Source organism: Dreissena polymorpha, chromosome 7 (assembly GCF_020536995.1).
Source record: "Dreissena polymorpha isolate Duluth1 chromosome 7, UMN_Dpol_1.0, whole genome shotgun sequence".
NCBI lineage: Eukaryota > Metazoa > Mollusca > Bivalvia > Myida > Dreissenidae > Dreissena > Dreissena polymorpha.
Genome location: NC_068361.1, coordinates 84086341 through 84094908, shown reverse-complemented (window position 1 = coordinate 84094908; position 8568 = coordinate 84086341).

Sequence of the window (8568 nt, the reverse complement as noted above, 5' to 3'; positions counted from 1 at the left end):
GACACTCGTTGTCATTTCATACCATATTTTATTAACTCGTCCAGGAAATTCGTTAGTAAGCTCGCCAAAGGCTCGCTAACTAACAAAATTCCTGAACTCGTTTAATAAAATATGGTATGATATGGCAACTCGTGCAAGATCCTATATTTATGTCATGTAAATTATGGAAATATAGAAATGAGCCTCGCTCTGGGAAAACGGGGCTTAATACACGTGCGTAAAGTGTCGTCCCATATTAGCCTGTGCAGTCCGCACAGGCTAATTCAGGGACAACACTTTCCGCCGAGACTTGATTTTCGTTAGAATGGACTCCATTTAAACGAAATATTCAATAAAAGCGGAAAGTGTCGTCCCTTATTACAATGTGCGGACTTCAGAGGCTAATCTGGGACGACCCTTTACGCACATGCATGAAGCCCCGTTTTCCCAGAGCGAAGTTTCAGTTGAAATCGCGGTATCGGGATTGTCGTTGAATTGTTGGTACAATACGGACAACATTCAATATCCATAGGTATTCAGCTAATATGGAGTAGAACAAGGTATGTTCGTTGAATCGAATTGTCGTACCATACGGACAACATTCAATATGCACGTATTCAGGTAATATGGAGTTGAACAAGCCATGTTCGTTGAATCGAACTGTTGGTACAATACGGACAACAATCAAAATGCATATGTATTCAGGTAATATGGGGTTGTTGTTCAAGCATGTTCGTTGAATTCAAATTGTGAAAAATAGTAAATAAATCACGACGTTAACAGATTCAATCCATAAGGATGCAGATTCGAAAGGTTTGACATACGTCATGATACGATGTCCTCAAGCGAACGGCTTCAAAAAATTGTAGTATGTTCATAGAATTTATGAGAAACTCTCAAATTCCTCTATTTAAGAAGTTTTGAAAAATTGACAGTGGACAACAAATAAAAAAAAGAAGTTTCCACAATGGTTGCGGGCGTGGACAAGGGTTAGAGCGAAGCCCTTATAAATTTGCACATAGCATTTCATTAAATAATATGAGACAAACACGTGTGCACCGATATAACATGGACAAGAAAGGTCAAGCCGGTCTTGAATAGTGACACTCGCCAATAAACCACTCAGGATAAGTAAACGATATGTTGCACAAATCAATCTTATGAAATATCCCGAAGATAGTCGATGTTTCACGATTGTAAGTTATTTGGACAATATTGCATTTTATTGACGCTGTGGCCGTTACAAGACCGTAGGCGTTAATGTTTGCGAGATATTAACACTGTGAGGGTGTCACTCTGTCATTTTATTGTTTTTTGCATTAGTAATAAGAATACTTATGAACGCGCTGAACATCACGTGAGCTGTTTTTGACTCTATGTGCATTACCTAGAAAAAATATTGATGAACTTCTTGCCGGTTTAACCGACGTATCGAAAAAAGGAGCTTTACATACTATCTTTTTAATAAAGCTATTTTAAGAAGAGATGTAGGGCTAAGCGGATCATAAAAGAAGCATACCGAAAGATTTCCCACTAATGAAGGCTCGTTTCTAAAGAAGAAGTGTTCATTTCTTTATCAAAGAAAAATGTTTTTTTTAAACACTCATTGTATTTATGGACTCAATTTTTTTTTTATATATTTCAAAATGAAATAAAAACGTTACAGACATTTTTAAACTATCCGGTTGCAGTTTGGAAATCGCGCACTTCAATAAAACCTGATTTACCCAGAAGTATAATTATCATTTTCGAATAATGAATAAAAGAACTATTAACATTTATTTCAACATTTCGATTTTTTTTACATTTCCGTTTAACCCGCCCGATAGATACTGTATAAAGTAATAATGATCTGTGTGATACAAAAATGTACAGTGCGTGCATTAAACTATAATAAACCATTTATATTAGTTAACTGCTTTTTTATTGAACTTTATGAACATTTGAGTCGTGTTCTGAGAAAACTGGGCATAATTCATGTGCGTAAAGTGTCGTCCCAGATTAGCCTGTGCAGTTCGCACAGGCTAATCAGGGACGACACTTTCCGCTTTTATGACATTTTTCGTTTGAATGAAGACTCTTCTTAGCAAAAATCCAATTGAGGCGGAAAGTGTCGTCCCTTATTAGCCTGTGCGGACTGCACAGGCTAATCTGGGACGACACTTAACGCACATGCATTATGCACAGTTTTCTCAGAACGCGACTCATTTTATTTCACTGTGGGTATTGTCCCCCGTCCGCTAGGCTTCATACTATATAATGATCAAAGTTATTCTGGTTAATAGTGTAACGTGTTCATTTAAACGTACATATGTATGATACATCAGTACTCAATGTTACGACGTTTTAGACCAGTCATTCATAATTAATTTGTCGTGTACTTGTCCATGTAACTGTCGACATAAGATTCTGGTAGGAGATTACATACCGGAAGAATATGTTCTGATCAAACAGTGGTTAACATAATCGTATATTTTCACCGACACTGTTAAGCGTTTAATATTAATGACAAGTACGACCATACGTTCATCTAAAAGCATTTTCATATATATTAATCTTGAGAATTCGAATTCAACCTTTATTTCTTAAGGACCATAAAATAAAAGTAGATGCGGATGTTTATATAAAAAGAAATTGGATATATATTAATCTTGAGAATTCGATTTCACCCTTTTTTTTAAAAAGACCATACAATAAAAGAAGATGCGGTTGTTCATATAAAAAGACATTCGAAATAACTATTTATGTCGAAACGAATATCAAATACAAGTATATACGCATTTGAATATGAAAAAGAATTTGAAATACCCTTTTATTTTGAAAGAAACATTAAATAGAGGTATATTAGGCCCAAGAAAAAGAGTTGTCTCCACTTATACGACCGTTCCTAGTTTATTGGGCCGACTCTAAGCACTTTTTAGTGGTCCAGGTTTAGTTAACAGTCATTAACTTTAAATTAGCTAAAAGTCATTACAGACGGAATTTTCAATACTTATATGTGCACGATTTCTGCCATTAACCATCCATATTTAATTGGGAAATAACTCGATTATACTTTAAAACAATCCTAATTGCTTTGTCGATGTTCGTGGAAACAAAGAACTCTTTTGCCTAAACTACATGTACAGCTGTATTCGTTTTCTATTTTTCAAAGTTTTAAATACGAACATGTAAAATCTAAAAACTACACATTAAATATAAAGGTTGTTAATTTCATTTTAAATTGCGGTATAGTAATGTATATACGGAAATCTTGCTGAAACCTATTAATCAGAATATTTTTAGTTAGATTATTACACGAACATACATATTTTAGAATTTTGATAATGTTACTTTAAATTCCGAATATAGAATTCCACAAATAACGTGATATTATCATGTGATGCTTAAATATTACCTATATTTGTGATGTATAGAACAATATTTATTGAAAAACGTCGTATTACAAATAATACAATATTACTCACTTTGTTGTGTTGGCGATTTATCAAAGCTCCATAATATGATACACGTTTTATACAACTGATTTCAGACGTATCATCCAATCAATCATACATTCAAAAATCCTTCACGTTAAAACTTATAATTCGAACCAATAAAATTCAAAAACACCATAAACCGCTACTTGTTGTCTCAAAAACGCACGTTAATATGTCCACATTTTTTCGCGTTCTCTTCGATTTACGTCGTGTGCATGCGTTTAGCGACGTAATATAAGACGTCTCACCTGACGGAACGTGATTGACGCTCGATTTTTCGTCTGTCAAAACCGCAAACAATTGACAAGTCACGTCGGTATATCGCGTTTTGTTGCTGCAAAACAGTGGTGCAGTTGATGTGCGATATCAAAGGAATTTGCTTTTGCAAAGCGCTTATGTGGTTAAGTAAAACATTCAACCTAAGCTTGTCCAATGATTCCTTGCTTTGTACCCTTTAGAGGTGAATATAGTAAAAAAAACTGAAAATAATTTGACTAAAAAGCAAGCATGGCCAATTTAGCTAAGTTTATCCCGAAGGTACCATTTAAATTACATATTAAAGTGAGAGTTAATTAATTGATTCATAATTATATAAGCCACGAAACACTCGGTGTGTCCAGATAGGGTAAGGGACAACGACAACGAGCGAGGCATGGTATTGTTATACGCATGTGGGAGTAGAGGGTTAGGGTAAGGGGTAGGGTTTAGGTTAGGGGTCGGGTTTGGGTTAGCCTTAACCCTTACCCGACTTCTAACCTTAACCCTAATCCTAACCATAACCCAGGGTTATCACCCATATACCATGCCTCGCTCGTTGTCTGCTTCCCGTCCAGATATGCCTTATGCGCAATGTTACAATGTCATACCACAACGTTACAAAAACGTGGACAGCCTTCACGCTGAAAACATTAGAAGGCGAACAACTCGAAGTACTGAAATTATCAGTTATTACCTCCCTTACTTACTTTTTTTAGAGTATTGTATTGTAATTATTCAGGACTCGTTTAGTCGATGCTTTTCTTTTAATAGAATTTCCCACTTGCTTTTGTATGGACAAAAAATTCGGCCCCCATGTCATAATAACCATCATCATAATCGTCATTATCATCATCATCATCATCATCTTAATGATCAGCACTTTATAAATCCTTATAATCATCCCCGTCATCATCATCATTATGATGATATACCTTATCTAAATAATCATTATTGCCATTATAATTATTATGTAATTATCACCAACGTCATTGTAATAATCAACATCTTCATCATTATCATAGTCAATAAATGCTCATCAACATTATCATTATAATTATCATCATCATTTTTAAAATCTTCTTTATAATCTAGTCTTCATCATCAAAATCACTGTCATCATCATGTTAAGCATTATTTTAAAGCTGATAATTGTCTAAATAATCACTACCATCATAATCATTTCTATCATCATCAAATCATTATCATCATTGTCATCTATACAGTTGTTTGTATACCGGTAGGTCCCTGTCATAATCAACTTACATACTGCCCCTTCAGTATAGAGCTAGAAAGACTTAAGTAAGTAACAAGAAACACCACCCCACTGTCATTCAATCATTTAATGCATTTAGTAAACAATGACAACATGAAACATTAAAACTTTCTTCATAGAAACAAAAGTACACACACATGTACAATAAAGTATAATACCTCAGCTGTGTGATTGTTAGACGGATGGAGAGTTGAAAACGATGAAAAAGACATAAATGAAGGCAAGTTGGAAGATGAAACAGACAAAGGAATAATGCAACTGTAGACATGCAAAGAATAAAAGATGTCTCTTGGCAAGTTGGTTCAAAATGCATCATCCAGAAATAACTTAACCCTTACAGTGCGGGAACCGAGTTGTGAATGCCTTTGCAAACAGTTTGGATCCAGATGAGACGCCACAGAACGTGGCGTCTCATCTGGATCCAAACTGTTTGCTATTCTGATAGTATTCTTTGAAAAAAAATCGAAGAAAATGCTAATTTTAGAAATTCAGCAGACGACATTTTAGCAGACGACAAATTACCCAGCATGCAAAGGGTTAATATCCAGTGTCATAATTGGGGAGTAAATTACAAAGACATTTTATATGCATTGTATTCATGTTCAATACAAGTACAAAAAACAGGTCCTAACATATTTTCATTACATAAATATAATGCAAATATTTAAGAATTAATTTAAAAAAATACAAAATCAATCATAAACCCAGGTTTGGAAAGTTGATAAGAATTATTAGAAGGGTGTTGGAAGACAATTGTATTTAACATAACTTTTTTTACCATAGTTAAAATAAAGTTAAAAGTTAAGACTTCCAAAGTTCAATGCTTTTTCTTTTTTTGACAGTAAATAATTGTTCACTAGAAAGTGTATTAAAGACTTTGTAAATGTATACACAATTTTTGCTTTTATCACAATGACAGACCAAGTGACAAACAATTAATAATTGAGTAATGACACTAAATATGCGCTAAGTGTGGCAAAAACAACATTACCACATAACTGGAAATATTGACTTAGTGAACTGTCTTTCATGAATATACCTTGATAAAAAAACAACAGCTCTATTTCAACATGTCAGATAAAAGCAGTTTGAAAGGTGATATTTTAATAAACCTCAAATAGGTGCAGTTTCAAAGTTGATATTTTATAACGTGCTTTAAGTTGATATTTTTAAACTGAATTTCTTCATGAATAGACAAGCAATATTGATCTCCTTAATATCGGAGATAAGCTATTTCTAGTAGTGCTTTCTTTTAAATCAAATAATAGAACCCATTGAATGAGGCACCATATTGTTTTCATGTGACTTACATTTCACATGTTTCAATTCTTTATGCTATTCAAGACCATTTTGGTGTGACTTACATGTCACATGTTTCAATTCTATGGGTTTTAATAGGAATGAAACATGATAATGTCACTCCTGGAAACAATATTAAACACATCAGTTTACCTAACACATTTCAATATCCTCCCACTGGGCCAATTACAGCTCAGGTGGCCATGCCCTAAGCATTAAATGAAACTGTATGAATGAAAAATTATTTTGTGTTTGAAATATTAATACGAACTATGAATATCAGAAAAAAACATTAATTTAATTGGCAACTCAACGATTAAAGTCAATTATGAGATTTCGTTATACTATCACAAACTTAATTACTGGTGCTACGTGTAGTTTATTTTGCTATATGCAGCTGTTTAATTTGTCCTTGACATACAGATAAAGCGATCCCATTTATGATTACCTTAGAAAGCTAAGGAATAAGGGTTCGAGATTTCAACCATAGGTAGCTGTAACTTTGAGTTGAAGGATCATTGTCCTTGACATTTAGTTGAGTTCAATGGTAATTTGCCCTTGACATTTAATTGAGTTCAAGGGTCATTTATACTTGACATTTAATTGAGGTCAACGGTCATTTGTACTTAAAGCAAGATTATACGATTTTTTATATGTGTTTAATTGTAATATATTGATAAAATATGTTACAATAACACAAAATAGACAAGAAAAATTATACATTAAAGCCGAATTTCATAAAATGCAGAAAAGACAAAATAGCGCCCCGAGCCGATTGTGACGTACATACTTTCCTACAATAACCGAAGCATTCGTCTTTGTATTAGGATTGGAGTTAGTGATCCTGTGTCGTATGAATAGATATCGTTGCAGGAATTCAAATATACCGTTAAACTAAGTTTAGATTCACATCGTACATGTATGGTATACATGCTTGCAAATTCGGCTGTACAGCCGTTTTCAATTTCAAAATTAAATAACTGGCTTATTTCGCATTTTTTGACACATGTTCTTCTTAACTTTTATTTTAATTTATTTTGAAATATGTATATAATAAGTTTTTTACACATGTTATATAAATTCATTAATATTTGACAAAATCGTATATACTCGCTATATCATATATACTCGCTTTAACATTTAATTGGGTTCAATGGTAATTTGTCCTTCACAAATACAGGTCAAGTCATAACCTTACCAATGACCTGTTGTAGCTGGTGGACAGAGTAAACCCAGTTCAAGGGTCAAGCGGAGTCAGAAGTTCAAGGTCACTTATTTTATACAGATTCTTAACACAGAAATACAAAAATATTTGAAGTTCCAAATGTTATCATTACATTTTCTGAAAACTAATCAAGTTGTTTGAAGACTTTTGCAACATACATTGAAATAAAATTCCTTGTGTTACTTATGCACTAATATGTAGAATTATTCACAATGTTTATTTCAAGGAAAAGTGCAAGAAGCACAAATCCAAATCCATTTTATGGTATTTTTATATACCCGGTAGAATATATGAAAAATATGACTGTGTAAATATGGACGATGACAGGGTAAGAAATCAAAATGTGACTAGAGTCAGCGGTTTAATCTGGTCAATCGTGTCAGGGAACAAAAAAGTCTGAGGCATTATGACACTGAGGAGTGGCCAAGAAAGTCGAAAGGATTATGAATCTGAGGTATACAACAAATAACATACAGATGGGCCAGCTGCCAATGTACAATGGCACACGCACACAGACGGACAGATGTACCCACTTATACAACACAATTTACAGAATAAAGCTCCTCAAAGAAATATTAAATATTAACTGAAATTGTTTTCTCCACTAAGGACATTTGTTTACATGGGCACTGAAACATGAAATATAGTAAAAAGCTAAAGTTAATTTATTGTTTGTTTGATCTCCTTCTACCCATAACAAAAGACGGGTTGTTAAAAAAATTATCATGTATTTATTGATTGTTTTAGTTTATTTAATATTTTTAAGTCATTTGCTATATTTTTGTTTATTTCCAATATCATGGTTTATTGTCCATATTCCATTACTAATTAATTGTCTGTTAATGGACTGAAATTATAGTTCTATACCCTTTTTTCTAACACATGGATAAATTAAGTCCACTTGGATTATGTCAGTTATATTTTTCCCTAACCCATTCACAAATAAAGTATATTGTCCTTCATCTTAAATTTGATTGGGCTGCAGCAATTATGCTATGTTTGTTGTGGGTCAAAAACTAATGTTATTTCAGACCTTAAAGAAGTTCAATACAACG